The sequence below is a fragment of the Vombatus ursinus genome, unplaced genomic scaffold (genome assembly GCF_900497805.2).
Source record: "Vombatus ursinus unplaced genomic scaffold, bare-nosed wombat genome assembly UNPS02014841.1, whole genome shotgun sequence".
Taxonomy (NCBI): Eukaryota; Metazoa; Chordata; class Mammalia; order Diprotodontia; family Vombatidae; genus Vombatus; species Vombatus ursinus.
In genome coordinates this window covers 29114221-29141072 of record NW_020954619.1, presented here as the reverse complement: position 1 = coordinate 29141072, position 26852 = coordinate 29114221, and the positions used below count along the sequence as shown (strand labels likewise).

The 26852-nt window shown below is 35.6% G+C and overlaps 1 pseudogene; it reads left to right on the top strand.

Moving 5' to 3' along the window:
- The window catches only part of LOC114026591, a 112547-nt pseudogene extending 86914 nt beyond the window's left edge, over positions 1-25633 (top strand).
- Positions 25634-26852: the final 1219 nt, after the last annotated feature.

Here is a 26852-nt window from a genome sequence, read left to right as displayed (position 1 = left end):
GTAAAAAAATAGTTTTAACTTCTCTTTTAATGGTGGTAAAGAATTGGCAATTGAAGGGATGTCCATCAATTGGGGAATGGCTGAACAAGTTGTATATGATTGTGATGGAATACTATTGTTCTACAAGAAATGATGAGCAGGATACTCTCAGAAAAAACAAAACAAAACATGAAAAGACTTACATGAACTGATGCAAAGTGAAATGAGCAGAATCAAGAGAACTTTGTACACAGTAACTGTAATATTGTATGATGATCTACTATGGATAACTTAACTATTCTCAGCAGTACAATGATCCAAGACAATTAACTAGGACGTATTTTGAAAGATGCTGTCCATATCCAGAGAAAGAACTGGTAGAGCCTGAATGCAGATCAAAGATACTTTTTCTTTGCTTCATTTTTCTTGATTTTGTTTTTCTATGTTTTCTCTCACAGAATTACTTACTGGCAAGATTACACATGTAAAACTATGTCAAATTACTTGCCTTTTCAATGAGGGTGGGGGTGGAGAGGAAAGAAGTGAATTTGGAAGTCAAAATTTGAAAAAAATGTTAAAATTGTTTTTACATGTAATTGGGAAAAATAAAATAATAAATAAAATTCTAAGAAAGAATATTTTTAGCAGGAGGGTGACATGACCAGAGTTGTATGGACATTAGATTTCTTTGATGACAGGAATAATTTTTTCTCTTTAGGAATCCATGATAATAGATATATGATCTTATCATTTTGAGTCCTCCTTCTGCTGATATCAATTATAATTTCTCCATACTTTCTCATCCTATGTAATTCTTCTTCCTCATGCCTTCCCATTGATATCCTATAAAAGATCTATGCATCAAGGTGGAGGTCTTGCTTGCTGTTTTTCATATGTTATATATACCAGTTGTAATGATCACCTGTTTACTTATTAAAACTTTATATCATCAAATGACTGGCTCACCTCTTTTCACTTTCTTTTATAAATTTTTTAATTAATTAATTTATTTTTAGTTTTCAACATTCATTTCCATAAGATTTTGAGTTTCAAATTTTCTCCTCATCTCTCCTTTCCCTTCACCCGAAGACATCATGCAATCTGATATAGGCTGTACATATACACCCATATTGAACCTATTTTCACATTAGCCATGTTGTAAAGAAGAATTAGAACCAATGGGAAAAACCATGAGAAAAAAGAAACAAAAAAACAAAAAAAAGAGATCAATTAATGTGTTTCGGTCTGCATTTAGACTCCATAGTTCTTTTTCTTGATGTGGACAGCATTTTTCATCATGAGTCCATTGGAGTTGTTTTGGATCCTTGGATTGCTAAGAGAAGATGAGTCTGTCAAAGTTAGTCATTGAACAATGTGGCTATTACTGTATACAATGTTCTCCTGGTTCTGCTCATTTCACTCAGAATCAGTTAATTTAAGCCTTTCCAGATTTTTCTGAAATCTGCCTGCTCATCATTTCTTGTAGCACAATAGTATTCCATTACATTCATATACCACAATTTGTTCAGAACATTCCCCAACTGATGGGCATCCCCTCAACTTCCAATTCTTTGCCACCACAAAAAGAGCTGTTATAAATATTTTTGTATACATAGGTCATTTTCCCATTTGTATGATCTCTTTGGGATACAGACCTAGAAGAGGTGTTGCTGGGTCAAAGGATATGCACATTTTTGTAGCCCTTTGGGGATAGTTCCAAATTGCTCTCCAGAATGGTTAGATCAGTTCACAACTCCACCAACAGTGCATTAGTGTTCCAATTTTCCCACATCTTCTTCAGCATTTATTTTCTTATTTTGTCATCTTAGCCAATCTGATAGGTGTGATGTGTTACCTCAGAGTTGTTTTGGTTTGCATTTCTCTAACCAATCATGTTTTAGAACATTTTTTTCATTTGACTATAGATAGCTTTAATGTCTTCTTCTGAAAACTGCCTGTTCATATCCTTTGAGCATTTACCAGTTGGGGAATGACTTGTATTCTTATAAATTTGACTCTCGTCTCTTTATTCTTAGTGATACTTTTTATGCCACTTTTTTTCCAGTATGTCATGTTTGGTAACATGTTGCTGGCTTCTTAGAACTACCATGTATCTTTCCATTTTCCATTTGATAATCTTAAAATTTGATTTTATAAGTTCATTACATTCTATAACCTCTTGCCATATGCCGTCTTTGAAATATCAGTCCCTGAAATGCAATACAAATCTGAAATGTTGATTTGCCATGATGTTGATAAAGATATCAGCATTATCTCCTATGTACCAAAGTGCAAAGGGATCTTGGCTAAATGAGGGCAAAATTTTCTTGGTCTGTCAGAATAAATGTGCATGATGCAGAGAACAGAATTGGTGAAGAAAGGTTAGATACTTGTAGACAAATCACAAGGTGCAGATAAGACATAGTGAACCTTTAAATGACATTTTAAAAAGTTCACTAGATTCAGAAGAGATTCCTGAGCATTAGAAGGTGACACACATAACTCCATTATTTTTAAAAATGGTAGATCTGATCTGGGAATAATAGACAAGTTAATAAAACATTGTTTGGGGGAAATTTTTGAGGAAATTTCTTAATGATTATTATGGATGGTATGATTTAATGGTAGTTTTCATTAACGAAAAAGTTATGTTCATGCATGGAATTATAATATTCAATACTGTATAATGATTTAACATTTTTGTTAGGTCATAGATTTTACATGTAAAAGACATCCTATGTATGAAGAGAATGTAATAGAGAGGTTTGAGTATTTAAAATATATACATATATCATCCACTGTCATTCTGCAGTCAGAAAGCATAATTTGTTCTTTCAAATGCCCTTTAGTAAAAAAAAAAAAAACTCCACCTTTTCCTACCTAGATGTTCCTCATAGTTGCATATAAGTTGATTCTATGTAAAAATTAGATTTAAAAAGCTAGCATATAAAATTGGAAAACTTATGTCTCTGTTTCTTTATTTTAAACTGTCAAAATTTTATTGAGTACGTGGGCTTCATACTGTGACTTGAAACTGACTTCTAATTAGACTTCAATTCCAATTGCCTTCATATATATAAATAGTATCTGATGTATGATCCAAATGAGATATATGCTATTTTCTACCTTTTGTTTAAAGCAGACAACCATTTCCTCATTAAAAAAAATTTAAAAATTGTGAATGTCATGATTATTCAAAGGAATACAGATAAAGTTGAATATAGTTCAGAAAATGAAAATATAGTACAAAGAGATATGGCCTCCCACATTATTATCCAACTGATGATTATCCATGCCAAAGTCATCAATGATTTCTTAATTGCTAAATCTAAAGTCTTTTATTCTCAGTCCTCATCCTTCTTGACCTTTCTGCAGCTTTTTTTGTATTTTTTTTATTTTAAACTAAATACAGAATAAGAAAAATAAACAAACTTCAATACTAAAACTAAAATAATGCAAAAGAAAAAAAAAGAAAAGAAAAAAGGTATTGACATGCATACAGCAGAACACAAGAGAGGATTCAAAATAAACAGCAATAAATTTCGATTTCAAGAAAGCCTATATAATGAGTACTACGCATTGTCTTGAGAGCTGTCCATCTTTACTTCCTTGTAAGTTTTCTTTTTTTCTCTGCTGTGCACTTTTTACTTTGTTCTTTTTTCTCCCTTCCCAGTCTGGCTACAATGAAGCACGAATACACACACACACACACACACACACACACACACACACACACATTCATACATACATATACATGCATATATACATAAATATATACATATACAGACATATACACACAAAGTTATTGATGTATACATATACATATACTTAGAGATCAGTAAAACCTAGTGATAAATATACATACACGTTCATATGCATCTGTGTAAGACCATACTATCCTTACTTATCATCTGTTTCTCTGAGGGTTGAAAACCTCTTTCTTCATAAGTCCAAGTCTTTTTTTCTGCAGCTTTTGATACTTGATACTGTCAATCACCCTCTTCTTGATATTATTTTTCTCTCTGTTTTTTTTTTTTGGAGGGAGGTGAATGCTGCCTTCTCTTCTTTCTTTTTTCCTACCTATGAACTCGTTCTCAGTATCCTCTACAGGGTCTTAATCTGTGCCATGTCCTCTAATTATGGATATCTCATAAGATTCCATCCTGGCCCTACTCTGCTTTATTGTTTCTACCATGTACCTTAGTCATCTCATTAGCTCCTGTGAGTTCAATTAGGATGATGATTCCAAAATCTATATAGTTAGCTTTAGTTTCCCTTTTGAACTCCAGTTCCACATCTTTATCTGCCTACAGTATATTTTGAACTAAATATCTTACAGACATCTGGGACTCAACATGTCCAAAATAGTACTCATTTGCTTCTATCCCTAGCCCTTTACTTAGCTATTAAACTTCCCTATTACTCTTGGGATACTACAATCCTCCTAGCTTTCCAGGTTCACAAACCCATGCCCTTAAGAAATAAATATTTGTTTAACTCCTGTCTTAAAGTCCATTGGCATGAGTCTCTCTCTTTATTGGTGGAAATACATGAGAGATGAGGCAGAGTTGTCAAGAGATATAAAGCTTCAGTTCCAAATCAGTTCTCTATTTGGGTACTATATAAGCCAGAGTCTTCTTCTAGCAAAGCATTGAGTTGACTTCCAGCTTTGAGAGAGAAGATGGAAGGGGCCAACCCCACTTCAAGTTACTGAAGAAAAAGACTCTAGGAAGATAAAAGAGGAATGGACAGATTCCATCATGTTTCTACCCTGGGCCATCTCCAGTTATCCTGATCTATATTTGGCCACTGGACCCAGATGACTCTGGAGGAGAAAGTGAAGCTGGAGATTTTGAACAGCCCTCCCTCATTTAAAGCCAATTCATTTGTAAGTCATGGCATCACCTTCCTGATATCACAGTCCTCTTCTATAACCTTCATCTAGAGATGTTGGAAGTAAAATTAATCTCAAAATGTATTTATATACCAGCTCAAGATGTTTTTCATGGTTATTTGAAGGAGAATATTGAGGAACTATGACTTGTGATAGACTCTAGGTGTGCATATGTCGTGAAAAATGGTCATTATGGTGATTGGTTTTGTTTTTCATTGACACAAAGGGAAGTATCACCATGTCTGCATGTGCATATATATGTGTGAAGAGAGTTATAGAAAAATGACTATAAACAAAAAAAATCAATAAAACTTTGTAAGAAGCTGAATCTTTTTTAGGTTGGATAGGCTCGTCAAGGTTTGTCCTCCCATCCCATAACCTTGGAGTGGTCAATCTTTCATGTAAGGTGTGATAAACAGGGGGGAACTTAATCAATTTCATTAGATTCTATTCATCTGAAAGAAATGAAAGAATATGGGTCTTTGCAAGAATCTGATGAATGCCTACCCACTGAGTATAAGTTTGCATAAGCATGCATATCTATGCCTCTGTCATATGCTTCTCTAGGAAATTTATGATTGACCCCAGGTGTTTCCATAATTTTGGTTAAGAAAGTTTTCTTCTGGATTTCTCCTCACCCTGACTATAAGATCCTTAGACCAGTTCCTGGTGGGGAAGAATGAAAAGATTCTTCAATACTCTGTTACAGTTCATCTTCCAACATGCTAACCTATCTGATGAAAGTGAAAAGCAGCAAAACTCATCTGCCAGCTTGGTATCACAATCTTTATCATTCATAGGCTGCTGGCATCTATGAGGCATTTGGTAATTTATTTAAATTGTTTGTGTTTCAGCTTTTGCATCTATAAAATGAGAAAGTAAGATTCATGACCTCCAAGTTCCATGCCTCTTGTGCCTGGAATTCACTCCCTCTTCACTTTTGCCTTGGTCTCCCTAGCTTTTTTCAAGTCTCAGTGCAAATGCTAACTTTTACATAGAGGCTTTTCTGTTGCCCTAGATGCTAGGGTCTCACCTGAAAATGACCTTGAAATTTTATATGTAAATATATCATATAAAATATATTATGATGAGATTATAAAATCTTTAAAAATGAGGACTGTTTTGCTTTGGTCTTTGTAAAGTAGAACCTAGCACTGTGCCTGGAAGAGAGCAGGCATGTAAGAAATGGTTGATAACTTATTGATGACAAATCAATAAATCAGTTAACTAAAACTTGTAAACTACCTACTCTGTGTCAGGCAATGGGCTAATGAACATTTGTGGGCATGATTTAGAGGGATTCATTTTCAGGCATTAACTAGATAGCCTCTGAGGCCCATTCCAATTTTGTTATTCTTTGAAAATTCCCTCTTTCTAAGTACATTTACCCTGTCCTTTGCTTCATTTAATGTTCATAGAAAAATGTGAGGACACATTAGTAAGCCCAAAACAACATCTCTGGCCTATCTAAATCTTATAGATGCAAGGGATTCTGGATGTTGTACCTCTCTGAAAGGCGTTTTACCACTGTTATTCCCACAGCCATCTTCCCTGCTTCCAGCTTCTCAGGGCATAATCTATCCAGTGTAAATTCAGAACTTACAGTATTACATCATGGAAACACATTTTTTTCATGTCAAACATCCAACTAAGAAGGCATAAATGCTCCTAATTTTCCTAATGCAATAGGACTGAAATGTGTATGCTGCCTTTCAAAATTCAACTTTTTAATGTTCCCAACTTATGCAACTATTTTTCCTACTAATCACTAAATAATAAGCACTCTCTGCTCTAATCAGGTCAGTTTTTCACTCTCTTTCATAAAACAACCAAAAAAATTACCCAAAAGAAATGTGGTCAAGGAATTGATCCAACAATTTTAATCAGAATTACAACTATCAGTAGGCATAATAATGAATACTCCAAAACTTTAATAATAACAGAAATACAAAGCAAAACAACTCTGAGTTTTACCTCATATCTTCCAAATTGGCAAAGGTGGAACTAGGCAATGCTTAAAGGATTGTGGGAAAACAGGCACACTAGTACATTTTGGGTAGAGCTGTGGATCAGTACAATCTTTTTTTTAAATTAATTTATTTATTTTTAGTTTTGAACATTCACTTCCACAACATTTTGAGTTCCAAATTTTCTCCCCATCTCATCCCTCCCCCCACACCAAGATGGCATATATTCTGAATAACTCTTCTCCTAATCTGCTTTCCCTTCTATCTCTCCCCCTCTTCTCTTATCCCCTTCCCTTCAGTTTTCCTGTAGGGCAGGATAGATTTCTATACCCAATTTCCTGTATATCTTATTTTTGAGTTGCATGGGAAAACAATTTTTCAATGTGTATTTTTAAAACTTTGGATTCCAAATTTTCTCCCTTCCTCCCTCCCCACCTACCCTCACTGAGAAGGCAAGCAACTCAATACAGGTTACAGATGTGTAGTCATGCAAAACAGTTCCATAGTAGTTATGTTGTGAAAAACTAAGTATATTTCCCTCCATCCTATCCTGCCATTCATTTATTCTATTCTCTCTTTTGACCCTGTTCCTCCTTAGAAGGGCTTGCTTCTGATTATCCCCTCCCCCAATCTACACTCCCCTCTAATATCCTCATGCTCTCTTGTCTCCTTCCACCCATCCCTATTTTCCTGTAGAGTAAGATAGATTTCCATACCCAATTGAGTGTTTATGCTAATCCTTCTTTAAGCTAAATCCAATGAGAATAAGATTCGCTCATTCCCTCTCACCTTCCCCTGTTTCCCCTCCAATGTAAAAGCCTTTTCTTGTCTGTTTTATGTGAGATAATTTACCCCATTCTACCTCTCCCTTTCTCCTTCTCTCTATATAATCTTCTCTCACCCCTTAATTTTATTTTCCAGATATCACCCCTTCATCTTCAACTCACCCTATGCCCTCTATCAATCTATCTGTCTGTCTATCTATCTATCTATCTATCTATACCTACATATAATTTCCCCCCCCCAACTACTCTAATACTGACAAAGGACTCATGAGTTACAAATATCATCTTTCCATGCAGGATTGTAAACAGTTCAAACTTAATAAGTCTCCTATGATTTCTCTTTCCCATTTATCTCTCCATGTTTTTCTTGAGTCTTGTATCTTAAAGTCAAATTTTCTATTGAGTTCTGATCTTTTCATCAAGAATGTTTGAAAGTCCTCTATTTCACTGAATGTCCATTTTTTCCCCTGAAGGATTATGCTCAGTTTTGATGGGTAGGTGATTCTTGGTTGTAATTCTATCTCCTTTGCCCTCCAGAATATTCTATTCCAAGCCCTGTGTTCCCTTAGCTACTAAATCTTCTGTTATCCTGATTGTGTTTCCACAATACTTGAATTGTTTCTTTCTGACTGCTTACAATATTTTCTCTTTGACCTGGGAACTCTGGAATTTGGCTACAATATTCCTAGGAATTTTCCTTTGGGGATCCCTTTCAGGAGGTGATTGGTGGATTCTTTCAATTTCTATTTTACCCTCTGGTTCTAAAATGTCAGGAGAGTTTTCCTTGATAATTTCTTCAAATATGATGTCTAGAGGGGCAGAGCCAAGATGGCAGAGTGAAAGCAGTGACTTGCTTGAGCTCTCCCCCAAACCCCTCCAAATACCCATTAAAAATGGCTCTAAACAAATTCTAAAGCAGAAGAACCCACAAAAACACAGAGTGAAATAAATTTCCAGCCCAAGACAACCTGGATGGTTGATCAGAAAGGTATATCATGCTGGGCTGGGAGAGGAACGCAGTTTGGCGTGGGTGCACAGGCCTCAGCAAAACTGGAGCAGGCTTCAGAGGGCTGATTCACAGGAAGCTGTGGGGGTTTCCAGACTTCTCAACCCACAAATACCAAAGATGACTTGGACTCAAAGTTGAGTGTGAAAAGTCTGTGACTTCGGTGAGAGAGAAGCTAGGTCTCAACTGCAAGTTCAGAGTGTGGCCCTGGGGAAGCGGCTGCTTCCTTGAGCTTCCAGCCCATAGACAGGGTGAATCGAGTGGCTGATCAGAGGGGGATTGCAGGGATCTCTTTGCAAATGCTGAGGCAGGAATATCTTGCTTTGCCCGTGCTTGGATCTGGGTCACAGTTCTGAAGGGTGGTCCTGGGTCAAGGAGGAGTGCTGGTGTGGTAGAGGTTATTGTGGCTATGGAGAGGAAACATTTCGCCCCTTATCATAGCACCTTGGAAGAACTGAAAATTTTCAGGTCCCTAGAAGTATCTCTGAAAACAACTGTACAAACTCCCGAAGTTTGGGACAGTACATTCTCCACATTGGAAGCAGACTCTTACTTTAACAAACAGTTTAAAACTCAAGTAATTCGACCAGATCATGAACAAGCAGCGCAAAAAGAGTCAGATTATATTAACTTACTTTGGTGACCAAGAAGATCAAAACATAAAACCAGAAGAAGACAACAAAGTCAAAGCTCCTACATCCAAAGACTCCAGGAAAATATGAGTCAGTCCCAGGTCTTGTAAGAGTTCAAAAGGGATTTTGAGAAGCAAGTAAGAGAAGTAGAGGAAAAATTGGGAAGATAAATGAGAGTGAAGCAAGAAAATCATAAGTCAACAGCTTCCTAAAGGAGACCCCCCAAAAAAATACTGAAGAAAATAACACCTTAAAAAATAGCCTAACCCAAATGGAAAAAGAGGCCCAAAAAGCCAATGAGGAGAAGAATTCCCTACAAAGAAAAATTGGCCAAATAAAAAAGGAAGTCTAAAAGATTACTGAAGAAAATACTTCCTTAAAAATTAGAATGCAACAATTGGAAGCTAGTGACTTTATGAGAAATCAAGACACTGTAAAACAAATCCAAAAGAATGAAAAATTAGAAAACAATGTGAAATATCTCATTGGAAAAACAACTGACCTGGAAAGTAGATTCAGGAGAGAGAATTTAAAAAATTATTGGACTATCTGAATGCCATGATCAAAAAAAAAAAAAAAAGAACCTAGACATCATCTTTCAAGAAATGATCAAGGAAAACTTCCCTGATATTTTAGAACCAGAGGGCAAAATAGAAATTGAAAGAATCCACCAATCTCCTCCTGAAAGAGATCCCCAAAAGAAAACTCCTAGGAATATTGTAGCCAAATTCCAGAGTTCCCAGGTCAAGGAGAAAATATTACAAGCAGCCAGAAAGAAACAATTCAAATATTGTGGAAACACAATCAGGATAACACAAGATTTAGCAGCTTCTACATTAAGGGACTGCAGGACATGGAATATAATATTCTAGAGGGCAAGGGAGATAGGATTACAAGCAAGAATCACCTACCCAGCAAAACTGAGTATAATCCTTCAGGGGAAAAAATGGTCATTCAGTGAAATAGAGGACTTTCAAGCATTTTTGATGAAAAGACTTTCAAATACAAGACTCAAGTGGAACATGAAGATGTAAACAGGAAATAGAAAACATAAGAGACTTATTAAGTTTGAACTGTTTATATTCCTGCATGGAAAGATGATATTTATAACTCATAAGACCTTTGTCAGTATTAGGGTAATTGGAAGGAAAAAATTATATGTATGTAGATAGATAGATAGATAGATAGATAGAGGGCACAGAGTGGGTTGAAGATGAAGGGGTGACATCTGGAGAATAAAATTAAGGGTTGAGAGAGGATTATACTAGGAGAAGGAGAAAGGGAGAGGTAGAATGGAGTAAATTATCTCACCAAAAAAACAGAAAAGAAAAGCCTCTTACAGTGAAGGGGAAACAGGGGAAGGTGAGAGGGAATGAGTGAATCTTATTCTCATAGGATGTCACCTAAGGAGGGAGTCACATACACACTCAATTGAGGATGGAAATCTGTCTTACCCTACAGGAAAATAGGGGGCAAAGGGGCCCAAAGAGTAGGGGGATGGTAGAGAGGAGTACAGATTGGGAAAGGGGGTAATCAGAAGCAAACACTTCTCAGGAGGGACAGGGTCAAAAGAAAGAATAGAATAAATGGGGGGTAGTATAGGATTAAGGAAAATAGAAGAGAAGACAGACTAAGGGAAGGGGTATTCAGAATGCATGCCATCTTGGGGTGGGTGAGGGGTGAGATGGGGTGAAAATTTTGGAACTCAAAATCTTGTGGAAGTAAATGTTGAAAACTAAAAATAAATAAATTTATTAATAATGAAAAAGAAAGATGATGTCTAGGCTCTTTTTTTGATCATGGCTTCAGATAGTTCAATAATTTTTAAATTCTCTCTCCTGGATCTATTTTCCAGGTCAGTTGTTTTTCCAATTAAATATTTCACATTGTTTTCTAATTTTCATTCTTTTGGATTTGTTTTACAGTGTCTTGATTTCTCATAAAGTCACTAGCTTCCAATTGCTCCATTCTAATTTTTAAGGAAGTATTTCCTTCAGTAAGCTTTTGGACTTCCTTTTCTATTTGATCAACTTTGTTTTTGAAGGTATTCTTCTCCTCATTGGCTTTTGGGACGTCTTTTGCCATTCGGGTTAAGCTATTTTTTAAGGTGTTATTTTCTTCATTATTTTTTGGGTCTCCTTTAGCAAGCTGTTGACTTGTTTTTCATGATTTTCTTGCATCACTCTCAGTTTTTCCTCTACTTCTCTTTCTCGCTTCTCAAAATCCTTTGTGAGCTCTTCCATGGCCTGCAACCAATTCATATTTTTCTTGGAGGCTTTGGATGTAGGAGCTTTGACTGTGTTGTCTTCTGGTTATATATTTTGATCTTTTTGTCACCAAAGTAATGGTCTAACTCTTTTTGTACTTCTTGTTCATGATACAAGTCAATTACTTGAGTTATAAACTTTTTCTTAAGGTAGGAGTCTGCTTTCAGTGTGGAGAATGTATTGTCCTAAGTTTTGGGGGTTATGCACAGCTGTTTTCAGAGATACACCTGGGGAACTGTAAATTTTCAGTTTTTCCTAGGTGCTATGATCAAGGGAGAGGTATTTACTCCTTTCCTGAACTGTTTTCTGGTCTATGAGTGACCACAAGTGCTCTTTTCTGCCTTGGAACTGTGAAAAGCATTTCCTCTGCACTGTCACTACCAATTCTACCACACCAGCACTCCTCCTTGCCCCATGACCACCACTTAGAACTGTGACCCAGATCCAAGAAAGGGAAAAGCAACAGAATCCTGCAGCAGCAAAGAGATCCCTGCAATCCCCTTTGATTAGCCACTTGATTCCCCCTCAGTCTGTGGGACTGAAGGTCCTGAGGCTGCCACTGCCCCAGGGCCCAGCTCGGGGACTGCGCCTGGGACCCCACTGCGCTTCTCTCTCACCACCGCAGAAACAGACTTTTCCTACTGACCTTCTAAGTTGTCTTTGGCATTTGTGGGTTGAGAAGTCTGGAAACTACCATAGCTGACTGTGTTTCAGTCCTCTGAGGCCTGGTCGCTGAGGCTTGCACTCCCACTGCAAACTATGTTCCTTTCCCCACCCATCACGATGCACCTTTCAGTCCAACCATCCAAATTGTCTTGGGCTAGAAATTTGTTTCACTCTATCTTTTCGTGGGCTCTACTGCTTTAGAATTTGTTTAGAACCATTTTTTACAGATATTCAGAGGAGTTTGGGGGAGAGTGCAAGCAAGTCACTGCTTTTACTCTGCTATCTTAGCTCTGCCCCGCCACAATCATTTCTAAAAGCAATTTTGAAGTATGCAAAGTTTCTATATCAATTTAACTAGAGATTTTACTACCCAAAGGAAATTATTGATGAAAGGAAAATCCCTGTGAGTTCCAAAACATTCATAGCAGCACATGTTGTGGGAGCAAAGAATTGGAAGTAAAAAAATATATTTTTTTGTTGTAGTTATTTTTGTTGTTGTTGTTGTTTTTTCCATTTGGGAAATGGTTAAAATAATTGTTCTCAATGAATATAATTGAATTTTGAAGTGTTATAATAAATGATTAATATCATGAATACAGAAAAGCATAGAAGGCTTTATATAATCTTATGCAGAATGAAGAAAGTCAAGAATATAATATATATGGAATAGTTACTAAATTAAAATGAATAGAATTATCACAAAATAATCAGAAGAAAATGATGTAAAATCAGAAAGAAAAAGCCTGTCCCTAAAGAAAATATATGGGAAGATATCCCTATCTGACTCCTTTCTTTTTTTAACAATACTTTATTTTTCCCCAGTTACATGTCAAGAAAATTTTTAGTATTCATTTTTATAAGATTTGAATTCTGAATTTTTCTCCCTCCCGACCCCTCTTCAGAAAGTCATAGGCAATTTGATATAGCTTATATATACACTATCATTTAAAACTATTTCCATATTAGTCTCTGTTGTGAAAGAAGAAACAGATCAAAAGGGAAAAAGAAACCATGAGAAAAATAAAGTAAGTGAAAAAAATGCTTTGATCTGCATTCAGAGCCCATCAGTTCTTTATCTAGATATAGATAGCATTTTCCTTCATGAGTCCTTTGTACTTGTCTTGGATCATTGCGTTGCTGAGAAGATCTGAGTCACTCGTAGTTGATCATCACACATTGTTGCTGAAAACATGTACAATGTTTTCTAATTCTGCTCATTTCACTTTGTATCAACGTGCACATGTCTTTCCAAGTTTTTCTAAAATCTGCCTGTTTATAATTTCTTATTGCACAAAAGTATTCCATTGCATTCATATACCACAGCTTGTTCAGACATTCCCCAATTAATTGGCATCCCCTCAATTTCCAACATTTTGCCACCTCAAATAATGCTGCTATAAATGTTTTTGCACATATGAGTGTGTTTCCTTTATTATGATCTCTTTGGGATGCAGACCTACTAGTGGCATGGCTGGATGAAAGAGTTTGAACAGTTTGGTTGCCATTTGAGCATAGTTCCAAATTGTTCTCCAGAATTTTTGGATCAATTCACAACTCCACCAACAGTGTGTTAGTGTCCCACTTTTCCCACATTTTCTCCAATGTTTACTTTTTTTTTGTCGTCTTAGCCAATGTGATAGGTTTGAGTTGGTACCTTGGAGATGTTTTAATTTTCATTTCTCTAATCAAAAGTGATTGAGAGCACTTCTTCATATGCCTATATATAGCTTTGATTTCTTCATCTGAAAACTGCATCTGCATATTTTTTGACCATTTTTAAATTGGGGAATGACTTGTATTCTCATAAACTTGATTCTGTTATCTATATATTTGAGAAATGCAGCCCTTGACAGAGATACTTGTTATAAAGATCGCTTCCCAGCTTTCTGCTTTCCTTCTAATCTTGGTTGTGTTGATTTTGTTTGTACAAAACCTTTTTAATTTAATATAATCCAAATTATCTATTTTACATTTTGTAATGCACTCTACCTCTTGTTTGGACATGGATTCTTCTCCTCCTCCTAGATTTGACATGTAGACTATCCCTTGATCTTCTAATTTGCTTGTTGTGGCATCTTTTATGTCAAAATTATGCAAAAGAGAAGGGGAAAGGACCTACATGTGCCAAAATGTTTATAGCAGCCCTTTTCATGGTGGCAAAATATTGATATTGAGAGGATGTCCATCAATTGTCAAATGGCTGAATAAACTGTGGTATATGAATGTGATGGAATATTTTTGTCTAATAAGAAATTATGAACAAGCAGATTTTAGAAAAAAACTGGAAATATTTGTACAAACTGATTCAAAGTGAAAAGAGAAGAACCAGAAAACATTTTACACAGTATCAACAACACTGTGTGAAGATCAACTATGAATGACTCAGCTCTTCTCAGCAACACAATAATCTAAGACAAGTACAAAAGACTCATGAAGGAAAATGTTATCCACATCTTAATAAAGAATTAATGGACTCTGAATGCAGATTGAAGCAATTGTTTTCATTTATTTTGTTTGTTCTTGTGTTTTTTTTCTTTCACAACTGTGACAAACATAAAAATATTTTATATGATAGTATGTGTATAAACTATTTCAAACTGCCTAACATTTTCAGAAGAAGAGAAAGGAAGGAGAAAAATTTGGAACTCAAAATGTTGTAAAAATAAATACTAAAATTTATTTTGACATGTAACTAGGAAAAAAATAAAATACAATAAAAAATAAAAATAAATCTTGCCAAAAGTCTGTTGTATCTAATTTTTCTAATACTCTATTTACCTCACTAGTTTCTTTCTTGCTTATTTTTTGGTTGGATGTATCAAGTACTGAGAGGGGATGGTTGAGGTTCCCCACTATTGTAGTTTTACTCTCTATTTCTTCCTGTAACTCACTTAACTCCTCCTGTAAGAATTTGGGTGTTATACCACCGAGTGTATATATGTTTAGTATTGAGATCACTTTATTGTCTATGGTACCATTTAACAAGATGTAGTTTCCTTCTTTATCTCTTCTAATTAGGTTTATTTTTGCTTTTCCGGAGTGCTACCCTTGCTTTTTTTTCTTTTTAGTTCAACTGAAGCAAAATATATTCCGCTCCACCCCTTACCTTTACTCTGTGTGTCACCCTACTTCAAGTATGTTTCTTGTAAACAACATATTATAGGATTATGGTTTTTGATCTACTTCCATTTTATGGGAAAGTTCATCTCATTCACATCCACAGTTCTGATTACTACCTGTATATTTCCCTCCATCCTATTCTTCCTCATGTTTATCCTCTCCCACCTTTCATCTTTTCCCTCTTCACCGGTAATTTACTTCTGTCCACCACCTCCCCTGATCTGCCCTCCCTTATGTCAGTCCCCATGCCTCTTTTACTTGATTTCCTCTCCTCCTACTTCCTGGGTGGGTAAATTATATTTCTATATTCAACTAATTATTACATTATTCCCCCTTTGAGCCAAAACTGATGAGAGTAAAGTTCAAGCAATGCTCATCACCCACCCTCCCATCTTCCCCTCCTCTGTAATAAATCTTTCATGCCTCTTTATGCAAAATAATTTACCCAGTTCTACCCCTCCCTTCCTTCTGCACCCAGTATGCTTCTCTTTGTCATCCTTTTTTTATGTCATTCCCTGAAATTCACCTTATACCCATACCCTCTTTCTATGTATATTCCTTCTAACTGTACTGTTAGTGATACAATTTTTAAGAGTTACAAGTATCACCTTCCCATGTACGAATGTAAACAGTTTAGCTCTATTGAATCCTTTGTGTTTTCTTTTTTCCACTTTTTACCTATTTATGCTTCTCTTGGGTCTTGATATTGGAGTTCAAATATTTGGCTTAGTTCTGGTCTTCTCCTTACGAAATCTTTCTATTTCATTGAATGACCATTTTTTCCCCTTGATGTATTATGCTTAATTTTGCTGGGTAAGTGATTGTAAGTTGTAGTCCTAGTTACTTTGCCTTCTAGAATATCATGTTCTATGACCTTTGATCCTTTAATGTTGAAGCTGTCAAGGCCAGGGCAATCCTGATTGTGACTCCTTGATATTTGAATTGTTTCTTTCTGGCCACTTGCAGTTATTTTTTACTTGACCTGATAATTATGAAAATTGGCTATAATGTTCCTTGGAGTTTTTATTTTGGGATCTCTTTGCTGAGTTGATTGGTGGATTCTTTCAATGCCTATTTTGCCCTCTAGTTCCAGAATATCAGGGCAGTTTTCCTCTATGATTTATTGAAAGCTGCTGTCCAGGTCCTCCTTTTGATTATGGCTTTCAGGTAGTCCAATGATTCTAATATTGTCTCTCCTGGATTAATTTTCAGGGTCAGTTTTTTTTTTCTCATGTAGTATTTTATATTTTCTTTCATTTTTTAAAAATTTTTTGAATTTGGTTGATTCTTGATGTCTCACAGAATTATTAGCTTCCACTTGCCCAATTGTAAAGTTTAAGGTGTTATTTTCCTCAATTAACTTTTGTACTTCCTTTTCCATTTGGCCAATTGTGCTTTTTAAGGAGTTGTTTTCTTCAGTGGAATTTTGTATCTCCTTTTCTTTGTGACCAATTCTACTTGTTAAGGAATTTTCCAACCTGTTGACTCTTTTTTTCATAATTTTATTTCATTATTCTCATTTCTTTTCCCAATTTTTTTCTACCTCTCTTATATGATTTTTAAGCCTCTTTTTGAACTATTCCATGAATTCTTTCTGAGCTTAAGACCACTTCCCATTTTTCTTTGGGGATTTTGCCCATAGGTGCTTTGAAATTGTTGTCCTCTTCTGAGTTTGTGTCTTGTTCTTTCTTGTTACCATATTAACTTCCTATGATCGATTCTTTCATTATTGATTTTTGCTTATTATTTTTTTTTTGCTTTTATTCTTTCTTTTTGATTTGATCTCTACACCTGGGGTTGAAGGGGCATTGTCTCAGGCTTCTTGTGCCAGTGGCTACAGATTCTGGATCTTTACCTGGTGCTGCACTGACGTTGCCCTGAGGCCCCTGGGGGACCCTCTTTCCTGGTGCTGTGCTGAGGCAGGGTGTGGTTGGCACTGCTGAAGGCTATAGTGGTCTGGAAACTTACTTGGTACTTACTTAGCTGCAGTTCTGGTGATGGTGTCTGGTGTATGCTGAACCCTGGTGGGGTGTTTCTGCATTTCCCTGGTGCTACACTGAGGCATGTAGAGGTCTTGCCCTTGGAGGCTGCCTGTTTGCCTGTGGCTATACTGAAACATGTGGAGGTCTGGCTGATGGAGGAAGTCAGTTTCACTCCTTTCTGTAGGTGGTAGGTTAGTATGTGTGGAACAATGTATATATTTTCAGACATTTTCATTGTATTGATCATTTTTGTTTATATTTTCCTCTTCTTCCTGTTTCTCCTTCCCCAACCTCCCCTTAAAATACTGTCATATGGGATAAGTTTTAAGGGAGTGGGTGAGTTCTTGAGATAATTTTTGATGATATAAATATATAAACAAAATTTATTTTTGAAACAATGTTAGGGTGAAAGATCAGTGGCTCTAGAATCTGAAGATATGTTCAAATCCCATTTCTGCTGCATGTAATTTGTGTGGTCTAGTATGAGGCATTTACCCTTCCTTGTCCTCAGTTTCCTCATTTGTAAAATGAGAGAGTTGGACTACATGGATTTTGAGGTCACTTTTTAGCTCGAGATATATGATGCTATGATTTCTCCTGATGCAAATAATCCAAACTACATTACAATTTGTTATGCATAATTTTGTAAAGACCTTCACTGCTACCCAATAGCCCTTCTGTATTGTTTCTACTCTCTTGGTCAATAACAGAATAGTGATTTTTCCAAACTTTTTTTTCTATCTTCAACCTTCCAAAGTCTCACTCATAAACCATACATTTATAGCAGAGAACATATCCTCCCATTTCAGCGAAAAAAAATGAATTTGTTAGTTGCCTTCTTCCATCCTTCAAATTATCTATCATAATGACTCATTCACTTACTTTTCCTTTCGTTCCTGGAAGCATTTATCTCTATTCCTTAAAAAGGTAGCTAAATTATCTATTCCCTTAATCTTATTCTCTTCCAATCCATCAAAAAAAATGTTCCACCAGTCATCCCATTGGTTTCACAGACTTTCACTTTCTATCTCTACCTTTTTTTTCCATCTCCCTACAAATATAGTTATTTTCCCTCAGTCCTCTATAAAATGGGTCCTTGTAGGGCATTTTTGCTCCATGCAGCCTTTGTTCAATCCATATTCTTTTTGACTATAAAACTTCTTGAATAAAATTAACATTGGGAATGACAGAAAAATATAACTAACAGGGTGTTGATAGTAAAGATAAGTAAGGAAATAATGAGTGAGTATTTACCTATCCTTAATAAATTTAAGTCACCTGGCTCACATAATCTATGTGCGTGAGTACTGAAAGATCTGGATATGGTGAGTGTTTAGCAGCTGTGAGTGAGAAGTCAACACTTGTGGGAGGTATAAAAGGCAATGTAAAATTGGAGAACAGCAAATATCCCCAATTTATGAAAAGAAAGAGAATAGAGTCTGTTAATTGTAAGCCAATGAGCTTGATTTATTTTTCTTTAGACAATTAAATAACAGATCTTTAACAAGATGGCTAGTGAAAATCTAGCATTGGAAGTGGTGATTGCAAAGATCGATCATGGATTCTTCAAAAATAGGTCATGCCAGACCCATGTATTTCCTTCCTTCTTTCTTTCATTCAAAAATTCAGTTTTACAAGACCAAGACTAAGGAGTGTTAATAAGCTATTGTTTCATAACAATACATGAGTTTATAGTAGACTGCAAGTTCAATGCATTTCAGCAATGTGATGTGACAGTCAGAAGAAAAAAAAAGATTTTGATTGCGAGTTTCATTGAACACTAAAGGTTACTGTAAAAGAGTGGTGATAAGCTCAATTGCATTCCACCTTTGTCAAATGGCATCTGAAGTATTGTGTTCTGTTCTGTGTTACAGTTTAAGGATCATCTTTTTAAGCTGGCAAGTGTCCAGAGAAGGGCAATCCAGATAGTGAAGAGCCTTGGGATGCTTTCCAAATCTCAAAACCTGTGATTCTGTGAAAAATTGGCTACAATTTACCTTTCCAAATTGAACATACATTACTCCCCCTCATACACTCTATGTGTTTGAATCAAAGTGGCCTAACAGTTGTTCCTTGTACGTTATATCCTACTTCCTGCTTCCATACCTTGGAACATGTTGTTGTGCCATGTCTGGAATATTCTTACTCCTCACTTCTACCTTGGAGCATTTCTAACTTTCCCAAAAGAATAGTTAGATGTCACCTAATATAAGAAATTTTTTCCTTATTCTTCCTGCTGCTAGTAATCTTTGCTCCAAATTTCTTTTTACATTTATATGTATGTATGTGTGTATATATATGCATATACATATATATGTATATATACATATATGCAGAAGAACACATACAAATTTACAGGTGCATGCATATATACATGTGTACATGAATACATATGTATATCTTTATGTGCATATGAGTATATGCAGACATTGTATATCTATCTTTTGTCTGGCACAAAGTACAAATAAATTCTTGGTGATTTAAATTTAATTGAAAATGACTTGCCTAAGGACAAACATTTAGTAAATGAGATAGTTCTAGAAATGAAGTCTTCATGTTCAGTGATTTTTTTTTAACCACTACTATGCCATATGAAGTCATCTTGATTATGTCTATATCCTAAAATTTATGAGCTTTCTAAACTTTATTTTTTGAAGTATATTTATCGGGTAGATTTATGAAGTCTCCCAGTTATTGTTGTGACAATTTTTAGCACTGGAAATCTTTCCTAGGAAAAACAGTAAACCAAACAACTTGGTATTTAATTTTAAAAGGTAAAATAAGTCATTCTTATTCAATTAATAAGTCTTGTGCAGGGAAGAGACAAGATGGAATAAAAGCAGTGACTTGCTTGAGCTTTCCCCCAAATTCCTCCAAATATCTGTAAAACATGATTCTAAACAAATTCTAGAGCATCAGAACCCACAAAAAGACAGAGTGAAACAAATTTACAGCCCAAGACAAGCTGGATGATTGATGAGAAAGCTCTGTTGTGCTAGGCTTGGAGAGGAGCACAGTTCAGTGTGGGCCATATAGGCAAAGATGTTGCCCCAGTGCACCTGGAACAGGCCTCAGGGAATGGAATCACTGGCAGCTGCAGTGGTTTCCAGACTTTTCAACCCACAAAAGACAAAGACAATTTAGAAGGTGAGTAGAAAAAAAACCTGTCAGATCTGGGTGAGAAAGGAGCATACTTCTACCTAGCACTGTCACAGCCCCAGGGCAGCAGTGGCTGCTTCTTGAACTCTCAGCCCACAGATGATGGGGGTATCCAGCAGCTGATCAGAGTGAAATCGCAGGGATCTCTTTACTGGCACTGAGACAGGACTCCCTTGCTATGCCCATGCTTGGATCTAGGTTGCAGTCCTGGGTGGCAGTACAAGAGCAAAGAGGAGGACTGGTCTGGCAGATCTTGTGGTAAAGGTGAAGAGGGAATCCTCCTCACAGTTCCAAGGCAGAAAAGAGTTCTTGTGATCACTCATAGACCAGAGCAGAGTCCAGAAAAAGACTCCACAACTCTCCTTTGATCATACCACCTTGGAAGAACTGAAAATTTACATTTCCCTAGAAGTACCTCTGAAAACAACTGCAAAAAACCCCTGAAGCTTCAGACAGTACACCTTCCACACTAAAAGTAGAGCTCTACTTTAACAAAAAGTTAAAAAATCAAGCAGTTGACTGGAAACATGAGCAGACAGCAGGGGAAAACAAAGCACAAAATATAGAATCTTACTTTGTGATAAAGAAAATAAAAACATATAACCAGAAGAAGACAACAAAATCAAAGTTCCTACATCCAAAGCCTCCAGGAAAAATATAATTTGGTCTCAAGCCATGAAAAAGCTCAAAAAGGATTTTGAAAAGCAAGAGGACTAGAAGAATTGGGAAGAGAAATAAGAGTGATATAAGAAAATCATGAAAAACGAGTCAACAGCTTGCTAAAGGAGACCCCAAAAAATACTGAAGAAATAACACCTTAAAAAATAGCCTAACCCAAATGGCAAAAGAGGTCCAAAAAACCAAAGAGGAGAAGAATACCTTCAAAAGCAAGATTGACTAAATGAAAAAGGAGGTCCAAAAGCTCACTGAAGAAAATACTTCTTTAAAAATTAGAATAGAGCAAATGAAAGCTAATGACTCATAAGAAATCAGGAAATTATGAAACAAAACCAAAAGAATGAAAAAATAGAAGACATTGTGAAATATCTCATTGACAAAACAACTGACCTGGAAAATAGATCCAGGAAAGATAATTTAAAAATTGTTGGGCTACCTGAAAATCATAATCAAAAAAAGAGCTTAGACATCATCTTTGAAGATATTCTAGAACCAAAGGGTAAAATAGAATTTTAAAGAATTTTAAAGAATCTAACAATTGTCTCCTGAAAGAAATCCCAAAATGAAAACTCTTCAGGAATATCATGGCCAAATTCCAGAGTTCTCAGTTCAAGAAGAAAATAATGCAAGGAGCCAGAAAGAAACAATTCAAGTATTGTGCAAACGCAATCAGGATAACACAAGATTTAGCAGCTTCTACATTAAGGGATTGGAGGGCTTGGAATATGATATTCAGGAGGTCAGTGGAGCTAGGATTAAAAGCAAAAGTCATCTACCCAGCAAAACTGTGTGTAATCAATGAAGGTAGAAAATTGGCATTCAATGACATAGAAAAATGTAATTCATTCTTGAGAAACCAGACCTAAATGGAAAAAAAGTGACTTTTAGATGCAAGACTAGAGGGTATGAGTGAATCTTACTTTCATTGGATTTACCTTAAGGAGGGAATAACATACACACTCAATTGGGTCTAGAAATCTATCTTGTCCTACAGGAAAATAGGGGGGAAGGGGATTTAAAAGGGGAGATAATAGAAGGAAGGGCAGATTGGAGGAGGGTATAATAAGAAGCAAACACATTTTAGGAGGGATAGGGTGAAAGGAGAGAATAAAATAAATGGGAGGCAGGAAAGAATGGAAAGAAATATAGTTACTCTTTCACAACATGACTGTTATGGAAGTTTTGCTTGACTACACATGTATAACCTATATTGAATTTCTCGCCTTCTCATGAGGGTGGGTAGGGAGGTAGGGAAGGAGAGAAATTGGAACTTAAAGTTTTAAGAGCAAATGTTAAAATTAGTTTTTACATGCAACTGGGAAATAAGATATACAGGCAATATAGCATAGAAATCAATCCTACTGTACAGGAAAATAGAAGGGGAAGGAGATAAGAGTAGGGAAGTGATAGAAGGGAGGGCAGATTTGGGAAAGGGGTATTCAGGATGCACTGTCTTAGGGTTCCAGAATGGGAGAGATGGGGAGAAAATTCAGAAGTCAAAATCTTGTGGAAATAAATTTTGAAAACTAAAAAATAACTAATTAATTAAAATAAGTCCTTTGCAAAAAATGTGATAAATTTGTATATATATATTAACACATATCATGTGCATTTGAACATATATATGTATATATATATACCCATGTATATCATCTATATTTGTATACATCTGTACCATTAATACCATAACTAATCATCATCTATCTAGTCACCTAACATCTCTATATTTGTATAGAGAACTATTTTTATAGAAAGATATTCTATGTATTTTATTGACTGTTTATGCATTTATTTTGGTTCTGTTATGATTTTTAAATTTTTTCCCAATTACTTGTAAAGATATTTGCAACATTCACTTTTATAAGATTGAGTTCCAAAGGTTTTTTTATCCCTCCCTCCATTCACCCTTCCCCAAGATGGCATGCAATCTGATATAGGCTATACATGTACAATCGTATTAAGCATCTTTCCACATTAGTTACATTGTGAAAGAAAAATCATTACCAAAGGGAAAAATATTGAGAAAGGAAAAAAAAAAAACAGAGAATAGTATGCCTCAATCTGCATTCAGAATTCATAGATCATTCTCAGGATGTGATTTTCTATCATGAGTCTTTCGGAATGGTTTGAGATTATTGTATTGTTGAAAACAACTAAGTCTTTCAAAGCTGATCCTTATACAATGTTGCTGTTACTGTGTACCGTATTCTCCTTTTTCTGCTCATTTCACAGAACATCAATTCATGTAAGTCTTTCCAAGTTTTTCTGAAATCTACCTGCTGATCATTTCTTACAGAACAATAGTGTTCCATTGCATTCGTATACCACAGCTTATTGAACCATTCCCCAATTGATGAGAGTGCCCTCAATTTCCAATTCTTGGCCACCACAAAAAGAGTTGCTATAAATATTTTTGTGCATGTGTCTTTTCTTTTTTTTCATGATCTCTTTGGGATACACACCTAGGAGTGGTATTGCTGGATCAAAGGGTACAAACAGTTTTATAGCCCTTTGGGCATAGTTTCAAATTACTCTCCTGAATATTTGGATCAGTTCATAACTCCACCAACAATGCATTAGTCTTCCAAATTTCCCACATCTCCAATAGTTATCATTTTCCTTTTTTGTCATATTGACCAATCAGATAAGTGTGAGATGGTATCTCAGAGGAGTTTTAATTGCATTTCTCTTATCAATAGTGATTCAGAGCATTTTGATGACTAATTTTAATTTCTCCCTCTGAAAACTTCCTATTCATATCCTTTGATCATTTATCAACTGGGGAATGACTTGTGTTCTTATAAATTTGATTCAGTTCTCTATATATTTGAGAAATGAGGTCTTTGTCAGAGACACTGACTTTAAAAATTGTTTCTAAGCTTTCTGCTTCATTCTAATCTTGGTTGCATTGGCTTTATTTTTGTAAAACCTGTTTAATTTAATTTAACCAAAATTATGCATGTTGTGTTTCATAATGTTCTCTGTCTCTTATTTAGACATAAATTATTCCCATATCCAAAGATCTGAAAGTAAACTCTTCCTTGTTCTCCTAATTTGCTTAAAGTTATCAGGCTTTATATACTTATTTTGACTGTGTCTTGTTATAAGGTGTAAGATGTTGGTCTATGCCTATTTTCCACCTTAGTATTTTCTGGTTTTCCTAGCAGTTTTTGTTAAATAGTGAGTTCTTATCCCAGAAGCTGGAGTCTTTGCGTAGTCATTTATAGTTATTTATTACTGTGTCTTGTGTATCTAATCTATTCCACTGATCCACCACTCTATTTCTTAGCCAGTACCAAGTAGTTTTGATAATTGTTGCTTTATAATACAATTTAAGATCTGGTATGGTTAGACCACTTTCTCTTGCATTTCTTTTCATTAATTCCCTTCATATTCTGGACTTTTTGTTATTCTAGATGAATTTTATTACTATTTATTCTGGCACTATAAAATAATTTTTGGTAGTTTGATTGATATGGCACTGAATAAGAACATTAATTTAGGTAGAATTGTCACTTTTACTGTATTAGCTTGGCTTACCCATGAGCAACTGATATTTTTCCAAGTGTTAAGATCTGACATTATTTGTGTGAAAATTGTTTTGTAACTGGTCATATGGTTTCTGGGTTTGTCTTGGCAGGTAGACTCCCAAATATTTTATCAGTGGATTCTTTCAATTACTATTTTATCATCTGGTTCTAGGACCTCAGGGCAATTGTCCTTGATAATTTCTTGAAATATGCTGTTCATGCCCTTTTTTTGATCATGTCTTTCATGTATTCCAAAAATTTTTAAATTATCTCTATTGGAGTATTTTCCAATTTGGTTGTTTTACCATTTAGTTCTTTTACATTTTGTTCTATTTTTTCATTCTTTTGATTTTGTTTGACTGATTATTGATGTCTCATTAGCTTTTACTTTCCCAATTCTAATTTTTAATGAATTGCTTTCTTCAATTAGCTTTTGTACCTTTTTTTCCATTTGGCCAATTCTACTTTTTTAAGTAATTGTTTTCTGCATCCAATTTTTATCCTTCCTTTTCCAAGTTGTTGACTCTCTCTTGCATATCTTTCATTTCTTTTCTCACTTTTTCTTCTTCCTCTCTATTTGGCTTTTCAAATATTTTTTGAGCTTTGGCTTTTTGGTCTTGAGACCAATTCATATTCCTCTTTGAGGTTTCAGATTTCAGTAAATTGACGATGTTGTCCTCTTCTGAGTTTATGTTTTGATTATCCCTGTCACCAGAGTAACTTTCTAGGATCAATATTCATTTTTGCTTTTTGCTCATCTTTTTTGCCTATTTCCTGGCTTTTAAAGTTGAGTTCTCCTGCTGGAGCACAGGGGTCACTGTCCCAAACTTCTTGTGCTAAGAGAAAGGGGCCTGGTCATTGTCTTTTTGTGCTGGGGCCTTAGGTGCTGGCAGCTGGAGGATGTAGGAGTCTGGCAGTTTATCTGGTGCTTATCCGGGGTCCTAGTGGTGGTGTCAGGCATTTGCTGAAGGGATTTTTTTTTCATTTCCCAGGGGATATTCTGAAGCATGTGGAAGTCTGGCCCCTAGAAGATGCCTATTTATCCTGGGTTGGGCTGAAACACCTGAAGGTCAGGCAGCCAGAGGATGCCCAATTGCCCTGGGCTGCACTAAAATACATGGACTAGAGGACACCTGCCTGCCTAAGTACATTATGGTTCTCTGAGCTGAATTCTACTTGGTTGTGGAGGGGTCCTGTTGTTGGTGTTTGCTTGCTCCACTACACTGGAGCTCAGTATCTCCCCCTGGCATTCTGAGGTAGGACTTGCTGCTGGCTTGCTGGGTTACTTCCTGTCCTAGAATGCACTTATTTTTTATCTGAATGAGACAGATCTTTCTTGCTGATCTTCCAAGTTTTCTAGGCTAAAAGACTACTCCACCCTCTCTTTCCTTGGCTCCACTGTTCTAAGATTTGCTCTGGGTTGTTATTTTATTGTTGTTTTTGTGGTGAATATGGGAGAGTGACAGCAATTTCCTGCTTATTCCACCATCTTAACTCCTATAAGTTGGCTCTGTTATGATTTAAAGGTAATAGTTATGGAGTTTGTGCATACACACATATATAAACATAATATAAATAAAGATATACACATGTGTATACATACACACTCATATGTATCTGTAAATATTGCATCTGTGTATTTATCTCTACATATACATATGTGTATGTTATATTCCCACATATACCCTGTATAGCTATCTTTTCCCTGGCACATAGTAGACACTCAATACATTCTTGTTAAATTAAATTTAATTGAAAATGACTTGCCCAATGGGACACAACTAATAAAGTACATAGTCACTTATAGATGATAAGTCTTCCTCACATCCTGTGCCTTTTGACCCTACTATGCATTATGGAGCCAAGTGATTACTGCTATCTCCTTAGACTTATGAGTTTTTTAAACTTTTTTTTTTTTAGAAATGTTTGTCAGGTGAATTTATGCAGTCTTCTAGTTTTGTTGTGACAATTTTTTTTTTTTAGCCCTGGGAATCTTTTCTTAAAAGAGTAAACAAAAATTGGAAATAAAGATTATATTTACAGTTAAAACATACATACATTCTTATTCAATTATTTAAGAATTCCTGTGCAAAAAGAAATAAATATTTAGTACTTACTTATAAATAGTGCCAAGTTAAAAATGTCAACATCAAATCTGAGTTTGGCAAACATCTATGACTTATTAAG